The sequence below is a fragment of the Enhydra lutris genome, unplaced genomic scaffold (genome assembly GCF_002288905.1).
Source record: "Enhydra lutris kenyoni isolate GAN:26980312 unplaced genomic scaffold, ASM228890v2 scaffoldscaffold6, whole genome shotgun sequence".
In the NCBI taxonomy this organism is placed as follows: Eukaryota; Metazoa; Chordata; class Mammalia; order Carnivora; family Mustelidae; genus Enhydra; species Enhydra lutris.
The window spans coordinates 30,669,521-30,684,706 of NW_019154090.1; the positions used below are offsets into that span (position 1 = coordinate 30,669,521).

A 15,186-nucleotide genomic window follows, 5' to 3' on the forward strand; every position below is an offset into this window, starting at 1 on the left:
AAAAAAAAAAAAAAAAGAAAGAAAGAAAGAAATGGAACCAATCTGTAAAAATTTCTGACTTCTTTCAGAAAAAAAAAATTTTTACCCTACCCAAAGTCAAAAGTCAATGACAAATTGAGAGAAAACATTTACAATACAATAGACAAAGGGTTAATGTCATTAATTTGTAAAATTAATAAATCCATAAGAAAAAGTTTCTATACCTAATACAAAATTGGGCAAAGGACACAAACAGTTCATTCACAGTTAATAAATAAATACAAATAGTTAATCGATTTATGAAAAGATGTTCAAACTCCCTAATCACTATTTTTTTACTTGCCAGATTGATATAAATCAAGTAGTCTGATGGCCCAAATGTGGGGATTCTCCAAGATTCCATCACTACCTGTTGGGTGATCTCAGGTAGGCCATCGCTGTGTATCAGACCCCCCAGGCTCATGTTGCTTAATCTTTGTCTCCAACCTGAACTTCTCCCCACCTTTTTTCTTACTTTTACAAATCTTGAGTTTGGGGTGTTAGGAAAACACATATTAGCCTACCACATTGTTGAATTAAACTCACAGGTCACGGACACCAGGACCCAACCCCTTCTTTGTCTGTCTCAAGGACAGCAATGTCTACATCTCTCTTCAGAAACTTTCCAACCATCACCATAAATCACTGGCTACCTCCAACTGGTTGGGGGGCTTGCAGGGGGCAACGCTGAGGGGGGTTCAGCTAAATTAACATTCACTTTAAGGCAAACACAGCAGCAAAGCTAACAAAGGGCCGGAAATTTAGAGTTCGGTCTGATATTCCTTAAACAGAGTATTGTTCCTCACACAAGGAAGGGTCAGAGGAAGATGGCTGATGGGGCTGGAATGTGGATTCAATGGGACACTTCCTCCAAGGGTGCTTGCCAAAATCTGCAGCCTTGGGGAGAGGGACTGGTTCAGCTGGCTCGTTGCAACTCTTCGGCCGTGTCTGTTATTATCAAGAATTTATGGGGCTCTCCAGGCCTCCAAAATGCCTTGTAAGAATCATTTGCCTGCAACGCTTCCACAATGCCTTGAGAACGGCAAAGGGGCAAGTGGCCGTCACCATCTTTTTGAGGAAGAGAGAGCATGATGGGGAGGAAGGCGGGACTTCCCCTGTGGGTCAGCATCTCAGACACAGAACTGAAACAGCTCGCAGGTGCCCACACACAAAAGGAAGGGGAGAGAAAGGGATGCAAACGAAAGATGACTTGGACACAACACATAAATTTTATAGAAAAATAACTTTCAAAAAAACTATTCATAAAAAAATCATTAACGCAGAGTTGCTCTTTGGAAGTCTAAATCATATTAAAACCGACTGACCTCCCTCTAGGAACATCATTGTTCACCCCTCAAGAATTCTTTTTTTTTTTTTTTTTTTTTCCCCTCAAGAATTCTAAATCGGTACAACTTCCCTGTAGAAAGACTTTAAGAGGGCGCCTGGGTGGCTCAGTGGGTTAAGCCGCTGCCTTCGGCTCAGGTCATGATCTCAGGGTCCTGGGATCGAGTCCCGCATCGGGCTCTCTGCTCAGTGGAGAGCCTGCTTCCCTCTCTCTCTTTCTCTCTCTGGCTGCCTCTCTGTCTACTTGTGATCTTTCTCCATCAAATAAAAAAATAAAATCTTTAAAAAAAAAAAAAAGAAAGACTTTAAGAGGTAAAATGTATATTGAAGCACATCTGCTGAAAGGTCTGGAGGTGCGTGTATCATTGGGCCTGCCACGTTGGGACAGGAGGGGCTCAGTCACATTGGAGACCCAATGGGGCCACCAAGTAATCAGTCCTTCCTTCTGACCTGGATTTCACACCCTGGCAGAATCTTCTAGGCTCTCTTCAGCTCCATCAAATGCCTGGGCAGTACCATGAACCTTGCTAGTGGTAGATGGGAAGACCCATCCATTACATCCTGCTTGTACAACCTTCCCTAAGATCCAAGAGAACGTTTTGACAACTGGAAGTTTCCTCAGCCATTGGAGATGATGACATCCCAGCCACAGAGGACTTTCTAGGCCTGCTCTTCAAGCTCCGTGTGTCCATGCTCCTCTACAGACCCAAGCAAACTCACGTGGTCCCTAGAACCTGATCCAAAACTTAGCTCCCCCTTCAAAGTATCTTCCCTGCCCCCGGGGCAGTGTTGGGGGACAGGCACTCACACCTCAGCCAGCTCCTCACAGCACTTGCCACCACCCAGAAATCATCCATCTGCTTGCTTTCCCCTCCTGGGCTTGGAGCTTCCCCTTTCTGGACCCCAGCCCCCAGCCTATGATTCTCTCCTGTGAATCTTCCCATGATCATTATTTTTTCAAGGGAGGGAGTAGATTCCTGCTGTCTTAGGTAAGAGGATTTCCAGAAGCAGGGCCCCATCCAAGGATTTTTGGACACATGAGTTAATGAGGACGTGTTCTCAAGAGAGTCCTGTCAGCAGCAGGACCAGGCCGGGGAAGGAGCTGGGTGACCAGATTCATTCAGCTGGAGCCCAGCCACAGTCTGATCCCATGGGAGCTCCGGGGTGTGAAGAGCCCCACGGACTTGGATAGGCAGGCTGGCCTCTGTACCCCTGTGCTAGTCCGTCGTCAGCTGAGAGCCACCCTGGAGGAGGGGTGAGCTCCCACACACGGCTCTGCAAGAACCCATCTGAGGACAAGGGAGCCACTAAGACTCAGCAGGAATCCCCTTTCTCCCACCTGCCATCCAGCAGGGAGGAAGCAGCTGCCCACCCCGCACCCCCCAAGCTGGCCAGGTGCACTGTGAGGCTGAGGTGCAGCCTCAGTGTGTCTGGGGACAGACACTTGCCAGAGCTCTGAACCAATCACAGCCCTGCAGCTGTGGCACAAAGGGGCCCTTCCTCTTCCTCTTCACAGACCTGCCCTTGCACAGGTGTCTCCAGCTTCTCCAAGAATAAATGAGGGACCGTACAAGCCGTTGAAAGTCACCAGCTCGGCTTCCTATGAGGAAGGCAAACATCGAGCCTTCAGCTTGCTCCAGGAGGGAGAGAAGGCATCCAAAGCTCTCTTCAAGGGAGCAAAATCTGTTCTTAACTCTTGGTTCCTCCAAAGCCCAGGGCCCTCACTCCCGTTCTGCCAGGCACCTGGAAAACATGCTGAGGTTCATCTGGCCTCAGAGCCTCCCTGGGACGCTGGCTAAGCCTTGCAGTTTCTGTTCCAGCCTATGGACCACGTGTGCTCATCTTATTGAGTCACTGGAAGGTCCCCAGAGGGAGAAGGGCAAAGGCAGAACAGAAAGGCTGGCAACCCAGGCCTTGGCAGGAGAGCCCGGAGGAGATGAAGAATCCAATTCATTTCCTACACTGTCTTCCTGGTGGCAAAGCGGGAGCCAGCCTTGACCTCGGCAGCTGGGGCAGGATGGGAGTGGGTGGGTGGCCACTGCCCATTAACAGGACCCAGGCAGTCCCAGTCTCTAAGACAGGACAGCGAGGAGAGTGAGACAGGCTAGGGGATGGGAGGGCTTTCCATAGAGAATGCCCAGAGGGGCAAACCCCAGACAGCTCCCATCTGACCGATGAGAGGGACGTGCCATCTGCGAGGCCACAGCGGAAACCAAAGCAGGAAGGAGAAGCAGCTGGCCTTGAGACACATAGCAGCTCAGAGGTTCTGAGTGTAGGTGCTCCTGAGACTCTCCCTGAGTGAGGACAGCAAGGTGGGGGGAGAGGGGGGTAAGCAGGGTTGATTAAAATTCCCCATGTCCAGGCTGCCCCTCATCCCAATGACATCAAACCCACTGAAAGGGGCCCAGGTATGAGCATTTTTATAGCCTTCCCCAGGGGGTGCCGATGTACAACCAGAGCTGAGAACGACCTAGAAATCTGATAGGGACAGAGCTGAGTAGACTGAGGACACCACTCAATGCGTCTCAAAACAGCCTTTCAGGAATGGAAGGAATAGAATTTTCTGAAAGCCAACTGAGTCGGGTCTTCAGCACCCCCCTCCCCATTACTAATATCTCAGCAGGGAAGAGAGGGCAGCATAGCGCAACCCAAAGGGTGGGTGTAGGCAGGGACAGAGTGAATTGACGCAAAGGGCCCCACGACGCGCAAACTAGAGCACCAGAGCAGAGAGGGCAGGAAGTCAGCCCTGGGCCCCAGAAACAAAGGAAATACTAACTGGAGGCCCACAGCTTCCCCTTTTGGGGCCTGTCCCCACCTCTTCTCTGAGTCCTGCCCTGCCCCCCTCCCCAGGGGGATGATCTAGAGCTCCTGGGCTGGAGTAGAAAATCCTCCTGCACAGTGCTTCATACTATAGTGTTAAAGACAGTCTCGTTAGGTCTCCTAAGGGACTCTGCTTTGTAAGCAAGCAGGGGTTACAGAGGAGATCGGGCTGACCCCTGTGGACTTCAGCCCCTTGGTAGAGGGGCAGGAAGAAGTGCCGATGGCAAACAGGAAATCCCAGCCCTATTGCGCCACCCAAGGAAGGAGACTAGAGTTATGGCCTGGGACCCTGCCAAGTTCTAGAGAGTACCAGAGATTCCACCACCTGGTTCCTGAACCTGAACCTGTCCCAGAATGGGCAAAATTCCGGCTGCCCGGGAAGCAAGCAGCTCACCTTGCTTCCACCTTTATTCAATAAAAGGCCACTTACTGGCCAGGCCTGGGTCCTCTCTGGGGCCTCTTCACCTTACTGATCCTCCCTTCCCTGAATGTACCACCTCTGTCCTCTTTTCCAGGCCTAGAGGCCCCCGGTGACCTACCCACAGGGCTATCCCAGTCACTCAGCTCAGGAAAGAGTCTGGCACCAAACACCACCAAAGCGGGAACTAAGGTCAAATGTCTTGAGTGTATGGACCGCACTCTCTCAGCTTTCCATCTGACTGTGAATAAAGGCTTTCATTCAGTCCCCACCCCAAAAGCATGCTAAGCATCACAAAAGGGGAAGTGGAAGGTATTTGGTAAGAGGTGGGCAGGTGGAAAAGGGCTTAGCTCAGGAGAACTAGCAGAAGACAGGTCTCAGGAGGCACCTTGATGCCTGTTTCCCCCATCAGTCGAGAACAGAACAATCACACTATTATTATTAGGCTAATAACAAGACACCAGATGTGAATTATAGGCAGCCACCATAAAAGAAAGTTCACTGTGGGCCACCTAGTATCTGCTTTGGCTCATTTCATCCCCACAACGACTTCATGGAGAAACCTCAATATCCCCATTTTGCAGATGAAGCAAATGAGGCACAAAGAAGCGAAGTCACTGGTCCCCAAGTACACAACCAGGAGAGGGGTGGGGGTCAAACCTGGAACTGTGTGAGTTCTGGCAAAGCAGAACCCTCTTGAGGTGAAGGGGAAAAAAGAGTTTCAGCTAAAACTCAACTGAGCCAGCGGTACCCTAGAGGAGGGGTTCTCACACTGGAGTGTGGACCCGAAGGCTCTGGAGGGCTCGTTCAGTACAGATTCCTTTCCCCCACCCCTCACCCCCAGCTACTGATTCAGTCCTTCTGGATGGGGTCTGAGGACGTGCATTCCTAACAAGCCAACTCCCCCAGTGATGCCAGCCTTGCCGGTAACAAGGCTCTAGAAGCTTTATCTTCTTCCTTACAAGAAAGAACCCACCGGGAAGGCTTTATTTTCACCATTTACAGATGAGGAAACAGAAGGTCCTAGAGGTCAGGCAACTCGTTCCAGGTCACAGAGTTGACATGAAGCCCAGGGCTCCTTCTGTGGTGCCCTGGCTAAGCACTGGGTATGGGGGGCTTCTGCTGACAGCCACAGCAGGCCCAGGGGGCCTGGGAAAAGGGGGGGCAGTGAGTAAATAGCTGGACGGACAGAGCAGACCCTGCAGGGGCCAAGGATAGAGACCTCAGCCAGGGACCTGGGCACCTACCACAGACCCTAAGTCACATCTACACTCTGTCCAAAAATAGCTACCCCTCACCTCATGGATCCCAAAACCACTGGCTCCCCCAACCCGGAAAAAGCTGGGGGCCCTGACTGAAGACAGGTGTGAGGCCCCTGCTGACAGGAAACATGGCTCCCATCCCCGGAGGCAGCCCATGCCTGGCCCACCCTCTCCGGTGAGGAGCTGGGATTCCAGCCACACTGGGCTCCCCACCAGCAGCTTGACCTACGAAGCCCCTGCTCTTTCCGCCACCAAATGGGACCCCAGCCCACTCTGCTCAGGCCTTCTGTACACAAGGCTGAGTCCCCAGTGCGGCTAGGGCAGATCTGAGGAAACGGTCCTGGGATTCCTGCCAGAAGGGCCTGCCTCCCCTTCCACACCAGCGGGCGGGTGGCCAGGTGAGTGACCTGGAAGGTCACCACTGCGACTCACCCAAACAATCACCTCAGAGGCCCGGATGAGCAACTACTTGCTTATAGGAAAGTCCCACCAGTGTCCGCAAGATTTTGACCTTCTGGATGTTTAGGAGGAAACCCAAAGTTGTATCAGAGAACCAGGGTGTTGGAGCAGGATGGAAAAAAAAGGCATTAAGGAAGTAAAAACTCCAGACAGAAAATGTTCTGTGTGTGTGTGTGTGTGTGTGTGTGTGTCTGTGCGCGCGTATGTAGAATTTAGACTCTGGCTTGGAGGAACCAGAGATTTAGAAAGCCAACCTTTCAATTCGACAGATCCTCCTGCTTCCCTAAAGCAACCCCTTTATCACCACCCACCAGAGGGGTCTCGCCAAGATTAGCCCCTCACAGGCTAGGATTCAGCAACATGCCAACTTTTGTGTGGCTGAGGTAGCCTGAGGAAAAGTGGGAAGTCAGCAAGAGGCCACCCTGGCCCTAATAAGGGAAGGAAGATGAAACATTCCTTGACCTGCATCTTTCAAAACCAAGGTCTATTTTATAGGGTAATTTCATGTGCTACCTCAGGAAGGGCAAATTAAGCTTTCCTCCACCCGATAATTATGGGATTTAGGTGGAGCCTGTCCCACAGGGAGGGCCTGAGGCCTGGAGCCCCCGCTCACTGTCCATGGTTAGTCTCTCAGCTATGCAGGGATGTGCTGACCTATCGGGGCAGGTGAGGATGGGCGGCCTCCAGCTCCCCATTTCCTACAAGCACAGGTTTCTTTCTGGCCATTCTTCCTGTTTACTGAGCGATTTCTCTGAGACTCATCTCTGACCTCACTTCCCCTTCCTCAGGGAACCCCAGCAGCTCTTCCTTTTTTGGTGCTAGAAGCTAAGGCCGAGCTTTGTGTGCAGAGATCTTGGGGGTTCTGCTCCTCACTACCTGCGGCCAGGATTGAGCACCCAAGAGCCAGGATCATGGGCTTCCTCCATGCCTCCCACCATCTCTCCCCCCACCCTTGCCAAGATGGGCAGGTTCCTGGCATTTCAGAAACAGTAAAGAAGAGAGAGCAAAGGAAGAATCCTGTGGGCACTGAGCCCTCCCCTGGGGCAGCTACTGGAGGGGGACCTCCTTTCACCTCCTTAATACCCCGTGTGTGGAAAAATTCACCCTCACACATCAGATCTCAGATCCTTCCGAGTACCAGGAAAGACGGCTCATCTGGGGGTTTCCAGAGCATTTCCAGGAGGCTGACAGGGGGAGTTTTCCACAAAACCATGTTCCTACCCTCCTCTGCCTGCTCTGCTACCAGCTGACTAACCCTGAAGAAAAATCAGCACCGTGCAACACAGAACCTCTCCTCAAGATGGGCTTCAAAGGCCATCTCTGTAAAATCTTTACACTCCCCCAACTGCCCTGGATTAAAAGAGCAGCCTCCCACTGGGCAGAGAGAAGACAGGTAGAACCAGGTAAAGAAACTTCCAGAGTTCAGTGGCAAGTCTGTCCCTCCCACACCTAAATCCTCTCACTGGCTCTCTGGAAAGCCCGACAGGCCTTCTGGGAGCTCACTTACCAAGAAACTTAAAGCTTTTCACACAGAACAAGGTATCCCATTGAAAAGCCACTTGATCCACTCCCATGACGCCTAAACAGGGCCACATGACCTGGTTTCCCAATTCTGGGTCCCGAAGCTTCCTGACCCCTTTCACCTCAGAGTCGACACACCATCTTCCCTGCTCCCCACCCCACTGCACCATGTCCCTGACTACCTTGTGACATGCACAAGAGAGCCATCCTTGTCCCAAATGTCTGTGTGATCAACTGTGAAGTTCCATATGGAGCTTCAGCAAGAGGGCTCCGCCCACCTAAGGCCACCACCCATCTCTCCGGAGCACTTGGGGCCTCACAAACCCCACCAGCTAATGCCCCTGCTGCACACCAGCCTGCCCACCCCACCTGCTGACAGAACATTCGACAGCCATACCCCCAGCCACCATGGTGGCAATTTAACAGGTTATGGTGGGGAGTTGGCAGGTCAAGTTCAGCCCCGGGATCTGGAACAGACACAGAGGACGATTGAAATTGAAATGATGAGGCTGTCGTTCTCAGCCTTCAAGAAGGATGGTCCCAATAACCCACCTCTAGCAGGTTTGGACCTTTCTCACTGCAAGACGGCTCTGAGGTTCAAGGCACAGTGAACCCTAAGCACACCCACTCAAACCCACCACAGAAGCCGCCGTCTGGGGCCTGAGGCCCAGCTGCCAGCAACCAGCGAACCACACCTGCGGTCAGCTCCGAGGCCAGGGCGCTGCATTCGTCAGTGCCTGGCCACCTGCCCTTGGCTCCCCCAGGCCGATGGGAAGGTCAGAGCCTGTCCCCCACCCCGGAGGAAGATGGCAGAGTTGGGATGGATGGCCAGGACCAGGAGCTCGTGGCCCTGCCTGAAACGAAACCCCCAGGAACAAAACACCGCCACTCTCTCACGGGGCTCTTTCATTCCTTGTTATGTAAAACATTTCTATTTCTTTGACAAATATAGGGAAGCACAAAGATTATTGAATGATTCACAAAGGCAGTACGTGGAACTGAGGTTGCCAGGGGCTCTCAGGTCGGGAATGGGAAGTTGACAGCTGATGGGTACAGGGTCTCTGGGACAACGGAAGAGCTCTGGAGAGGGAGTCTGGTGATGGTCGTACAACACTGGGAGTACACATAATGTCACTGTTGTCGTTGGAACATTTGGGTCCCGCCAAATTCTTACGTTGAAATCTTAACCCAGTATGGCCTGGATTAGGAAGCGGGGCCTTTGGGCTTGACTCACGGGGGTGACTAATCCCCAAAGGGGATTAGTGCCCTTCTCAGAGACCCCATGGAGCTCCCCCCTCCTTCCTGCCACATGAAGGTATAACGAGAAGTCTGAGATCTAGAACAGCCTCTCGCCCACCTCTTCGGGCACCCTAATCCACACTTCCAGCCTCCAAAACTTCGAGAAAGTCATTTCTGGGGTTTTCAACTCATTCAGTCTGTGGCATCCTCTGACAAGAAACTGCACAGCCCTTGAATTCCACACTTAAAAATGCTGAAAAGGACAAATTTTCTATTACATATATTTTACCATCATTAAAAACAAAAATATTTAACTTAAAAAAAGACTAAGATCAGTATCTCCCCGAAATTCCACCACGCAGAGACAACCACTGCGAACATTTGCCTGCACATCCTTCCAGAGACAAATATAAAATGGAGGGGAGGAGATATTTTGCAAAGTGCACAGTTGGGTAACCTGCTTTTGAGAAATATCATATATTTCCACGGTAATAGATGCACATCACTCCCCTGTATTTTTTGCAGCCCCATGGTATTATAGTGCGTACATATGGAGGTGTTCCCTGCCACCCAAAAGCAGAGAGCTCCTATGAACCTTTTCGTGAGCCAAAGTGACCTAAAGCAAAGAATCAATTACCATTAATCTATATGGGAAAATGTGTTAGCGTTCCCAGACCCAAACATAACCTCATTTAGGTTTTTCTGATACCTTGGGACACATCTTGCTAACAGATAACACAAAATAAATCAAGACAAAGCACAGATGCTCACAGACACAGTTCAAAGCTCCGGCGTTGGCTTGATGCTGAGACGGTGAGATGCTGAGAGTAGGTCCCAGGGAAGGAGCTTGGCGGGGCCAGTCTCAGCTCGGGGGTGGGGGGGGTGGGGGGGGTACAGCCTCCATAAGGGCTCACTGCAGAACAAATGCTGAGTGCTACTTATGCTTTTTGCCTTTTTTTCATAAAAACAAAAATCCTGGGATGCCTGGGTGGCTCAGTCGGCTAAGCATCTGCTTTCAGCTCAGGTCATGATCCCAGGGATCCAGTCGTGCATCAGATTAGGCTCCCTGCTTAGTGGGGAGCCTGCTTCCCCCTCTCTCTCTGCCTGCCCCTCTGCCTACTTGTGATTTCTCTCTCTGTCAAATAAATAAATAAAATCTTTAAAACAAAAACAAAAAACAACCAAGCAGCCTAAGGCAAACAACTTTGAAAAAGCCAGGGCTACCTGGACCAGAATTAACATGTTTGCTTTTGTTGGGGTTTACTCTCCATTTCGGTGGTTATTATTACAAAGAATGCTGCAAGGGACACCCCTCTGCACATATTTTTCTGCACTTGCCTAATTACATCCCTAGGATAAGATTTCCCACCAGGGCCACTGCGGAGTCCGGGACTCCCTCGGCAGGACTGTCCACAGAGCTTTGGGGATAAAAATCACAGCAGGGATGTCGAATTCTGCCACACAAAGGTCTTTTTCGCCATGTAGAATTTCCTGGGCTCTCACTTGGGTGTCTGTGGCACGGCATAGCAGTTCAGGAAAGTAGGGACTGTCCTTTCCATAAGAAACCAGTCCCCTCCTCAGGGACACAACACGCCTGTGTCATGAAGAGAAACTGTTATGCCAGGAAGGCAGAAGGTGGCCGGGCTGAATTCCCCTTGGCAACAGGAAAGACCACAGCAGAACTCCAGCATGGCCCAGTGCCACCCAAGCGGCTGTTCAGCATCTATCACCGGTCACAGCCTAAATGTGACAGCCATGAGCAGGTGCACTCAGCTTTCTCACCTAGCTGAAGGATAGCCTCTCTCCACCAAGGCGTTATAACTGGCCATTCATGAGCCATCATAATGCCCACTCCCAGAACCTCCATGGCCCCTTCCATCTTGATCAATGAGCGGCCCATGGCTGCCTGAATGTTTGCTGTATGCCAGGCTCTCCTCTGAATGGGCATCACAGTATGACCGGGAGACAGTTATAACTGCCATCTTACAGCTGGGGAAACTGAGGCTAAGAAGCTTTACATGACTGCTTGACTGCAGCCTGAAACCCATCCTCGGTTGCCTTCCCCAGAAGTTGACCCTAAAACAAGGATCCAGGTGCAAGTGGAAGGGGGCTGGAAAGGGAAATAGGGAAGGGACAGCAGCCAGTGAAGGGGACCAGTTACTAGGCGACTCTAAGACACAGCATAGCACGTGCCCCCATGCCACCCCAGCAGAGAAGTGAGGGAGCTTTCATCCGTCACTGGCTGAGGCCAAGGGAACACAGGAAGGATGCTGAGAGCATCTATTACGTTGCCCAATATCATCGAGCTGGAAGTGGTCAAATCCCATTCAAACCCCAAATCCAACACTGCATTCCTCTTTTAGAAATGAGCAGTTAACCAAACATTGAAGTGCATGCCAGCCATGGGGAGAGCGCCATGCTGGTGAAATAAACCCACTTTGCCAAATCACTTTGGGTTGGGATGTCCAAGGGAGCAAGGGTATCTTTTTGTCAAGTTTTATCAATGGGATGACCAGGGGAAAGCCCTTCTATGTCACTTTGCTCATCCCACAGGAATTAGCCAAGACCCTTTCACTGCCCCCTTCTTGGGCATAAGGCTTCCCTCTCGGAATCAGCCACAGCTGGCCTGGGCAGAGTCCTACAGCCTCAAACGTCATCCCAAGCAGATTCATCAGCCGATTATAGGCTCCAGGCTCCGTCTGCCACCCCAAGGACGATCCCAAATGACCCACTAGATGCCCTGCCAGCCGAGTCTGGAGGATGTCCCGGTTTACTGTGCCCCACTTCCCCTGTGCCTCCTGCCCTACCCTCTCCCTCCAACCTCACACACACATGCCCTCCACGGGAACCCACAAGTAGGCCAAAGAAATGAAACCAGCAATCACAGGTCTGCAGGAGCTGACCCCATCTTAAGGACTCACTTAACATTCTTCTGGAGATGCAGGGAGGTGTTTAATAGGACAGTGTGTCATGAGGGTAGATCACTGGACCATACTGTAAGGAGCGGTGGGAGAAACAAGGAGGTGGCAGAGGGGGACCACTGCCCTAGTTTTAGAAACCCAGTGGCAGCAGCTCTCAGCAGCTCTGTCTTGAACACAGAGACTGGCTGTCCTGTTCTGTCCCAGGCACACTGCTGAGACCTGCCCGGTTTCTCACCCTGGGGGAAAGGAGGAGACCCTGGCAAGTCCCAGTCCCTTTCCTGGCCCCCCAGCAGGATTCTCTGGTCCTCAGGTCCTGCCTGTAAACACCCTCCCAATGAGGACACTTCCGGCCCAAGTATCTTAGGGAGAACCGAAGGCAATCATCAGGCCAGCGTTCTTCTGTGCTGTGGGACAGTCATGGGCACGCCATCAGAAGCGCAGTCCTGGGCGCCTCTCCAGCCAAGTGTCCTGGTCATTCCTAAGCAGCTCACGCACAGAAGGCAGACACGAAGCTTGGCTCTGGGATTCCAGGAAATAGACCAAGAAATCAAAGCAAAACCAGTGGGTGACTGAAAGTTCGTGGGTAGGACAGCGCAGCTGAGAAACGGAAGGCTTGAGGGAGGGAAAACAGGTGTAGGGCATCTGTCCCTGCTAAGTGACTTCTAAGGGAACACGAAGAACAGAAGCTCTGCAGAAATGCAAAGAGGGGGGTTCCAGAGCCCCGGGGGCAGGATGAGACTCTCTGTCCCCAGCTCATGAAGGTGGGGATGCTGCCACCCGAGGCACAGGGACGCATGCTCTGGTCTGCACATTTGGGGGCAAGGGGCATCCCTTCCCACCCATTCCCCGGGACTTGCCCTGGAGGGGGGAATGCCTGGGGGCCCCAGGTCACCTGGCCTCCTTTCAGCCAGGCTCCCTGAAGATGCACCTCCTTCCAACTGGATTTCCAAAGCACAAAACTGAGGGCAAGGAGCATGGGATACATCTCGGCTGCACCCCAGCCTGATTATCCCGTCTCCATATACGCCACCCCTGCTCTTCTGTCTTCTGAAGGGGGGTCAGGACTCATAGCCCAGCCTCCCCAGCCCAGCCCAGCTCACGCTCTGAGGTTCCCCAGGTGGGCAGCCTCTCTGACTCCCTGTCCTTCCAGCCTGGGCAAGAACCACCTACCCTCTTTCCCAAACTATCCCACCTCCCCCAGCCCAGCCACCACGTGGCTGTTAGCCTGTCAGGGCCCAGAGGACTGCAGCAGCTCCCAGGCTGCCCAGTTCAGAGGAGAAAGCACAGCTCACGACCCCACTGCAGGGTCTCTGATCCCAAGTGGGAGCCTCCCAGGTTGATTCACACTTAGTCCCTGGAACACCACATGTAGACACAAGTTAAAACACACACACACACACACACACACACACAACAACAACAACAACAAATAACCCACCTCCCCTCAAAAAACCCAATATATCTTAGCCATGAGAAGTTTCTTTAATTCCAAAGACCACTCCAGAAAAAGTTCCCAGTAAATAAGTGTGGACTGATAAGTAGAATAAATCCAACCCCAGATTCCTCCCCCAGATGCTCTGGAAAGCAGGCCCCAGGCTCTGAATCCCAGCTGTTTAAAAGAATCATTGTTTCTAATTCTTTCCTCCCATTGTACCAAGATCAGCTGTGACAGGAACAGAGTCCCACTCCAGGATGAATTGTTACTTGGCAGCTCCCTGGGTCTAATTTTCATTCATCCCACTAAGGTACTTACTAGAAACCTGGCCCACGCTGGTTAGTCACGGCCTCTGTCCTCTGGGAGAACCCCGATTCCGGACACCTGGGAATAAAGTATGGGCAGCATTGAGAAGCGCAGCGCTCAGCTCCTGCTGTCACTCAGTGGCGGAGGGGGGGGGGGGAACAAACGAGGACCCACAGAGAGCCCCACAGTAAGAGGAAGCCCTCCGTCGCCCAGTCGGGCCACCGCGCCGCTCCGCGCTGTCCCCAGGGTTCTCCCAGTTTAAGAGCTGAATGCAAAGCAGGCGACCGAAATGCAGAAGTGGCTGGGTCGCCCAAGGAAACTGCCCCTCTCCGGAGAGAGAGGACGCAAAGCTGAGGTCCCCAACGACCTCAGCGCTAGCTCGGTAGGCTGACGGGGAGACCGCAACGGGAAGTGCCACGAGGACCGAGGGCCCCCGAGGCCCCGCGCCCTTCAGAAGTGGCCTCGGGAGCGCCGCCTGCCCGCGCCGGGTGCTGGACCCCCCTCTGGGGAACCGTCCGTTGGGCTGGGAAAATGGGGACCCGTTTGGGGTCAGACACTTCCCAGCGCTGTCCGGGCCTCCCATCCCGGCACCTGCTGCCCGCAGCTTGCCAGGGAGTCCCGAGAACCCCGGGGTTGGGGCGGGGGCGCCGGAGGGAAGAAGGACCCCCAAGGGTCGCAGAGGGAAGGCAAGCTTGGAGCCACAACTTTCTCCGGCCAGAAGCTGGGCGCTCAAGGGCTGGCTCCTACGCGGCCCCCGGGGGTTCCGCACTCCCGGGAACCCCCGGCGGCCCCGGGAGGAGTGAGGAGACCAGGGTAGGGGAAGACTGAGGCGCTGACCTGGACCAGGCTGGGAACACCGCGGGAAAACTTTCGGCTGGGCTGGAAGGAGGCAGGGGAGAGAGGACCGGCCCGTGCCCGGCACCTTGCGCCCCGCATCCCGCGCCCGGTGCCCCGCGCCCCGAACCTTGCCTGCGTCCTGAGTCGGCTGCATCGCCCGCGGAGTTGGAAAGTGGGGGTGCCTCTGCGTGGGGGTGGGGGGGCGTTGCTCCAGCCAGCGCCTGGGTCCGCTAGCCGCGGGCCCGGCTCAAATCCAGCCGGGCGGCGCAGGCGGCGGCCGCGCGATTGGGGGTCGGGCGCCCCGCCCTCCTCGCGTCCCCTCCGCCCCTCCCGCCCTCTATCCCGCCCCCCTGCCTTTATCCGTCCCTACCGCGTCGGATCGGCCTCTCTCCCCGTCTTTCTCTAGCTCTCCATCTCTCCCCCGCCCCTCTTCCCTCGCCTTTCTTTCTCCCCGCGTCTCCCGCCCTCCGTCCCCTATCCCCCTCCTCCCCTCCCCTCCTCCTGGGGGGCGGAGCTTCTCCCCTCCCTCCCAGACAATGCTGGGGCTTCGCGTCCTCTCCTTCCCCTCCTGCGAGTCAGGGCTCAGGCTGCCAGCGCTCCTTCCGG

The 15,186-nt window shown here is 53.5% G+C and overlaps 1 protein-coding gene across 3 annotated transcripts in view; it reads right to left on the bottom strand.

Annotated features, from left to right (window-relative positions):
* LOC111141345 (Ras association domain family member 2) overlaps positions 1-14,841 on the bottom strand; it is a 41,763-nt gene extending 26,922 nt beyond the window's left edge. Inside the window, exons 1-2 of one of the 3 annotated variants that reach the window (XM_022493820.1) lie at positions 14,708-14,841; positions 13,756-13,821 (exon numbers count right to left, since the gene is read on the bottom strand). The gene's annotated coding sequence lies outside the window, so the exon portion shown is untranslated. Of the gene's footprint in view, positions 1-13,755; positions 13,822-14,580; positions 14,669-14,707 lie in introns of those variants that run through there. The other 2 variants (XM_022493822.1, XM_022493821.1) reach the window with 2 other exon arrangements.
* Positions 14,842-15,186: the final 345 nt, after the last annotated feature.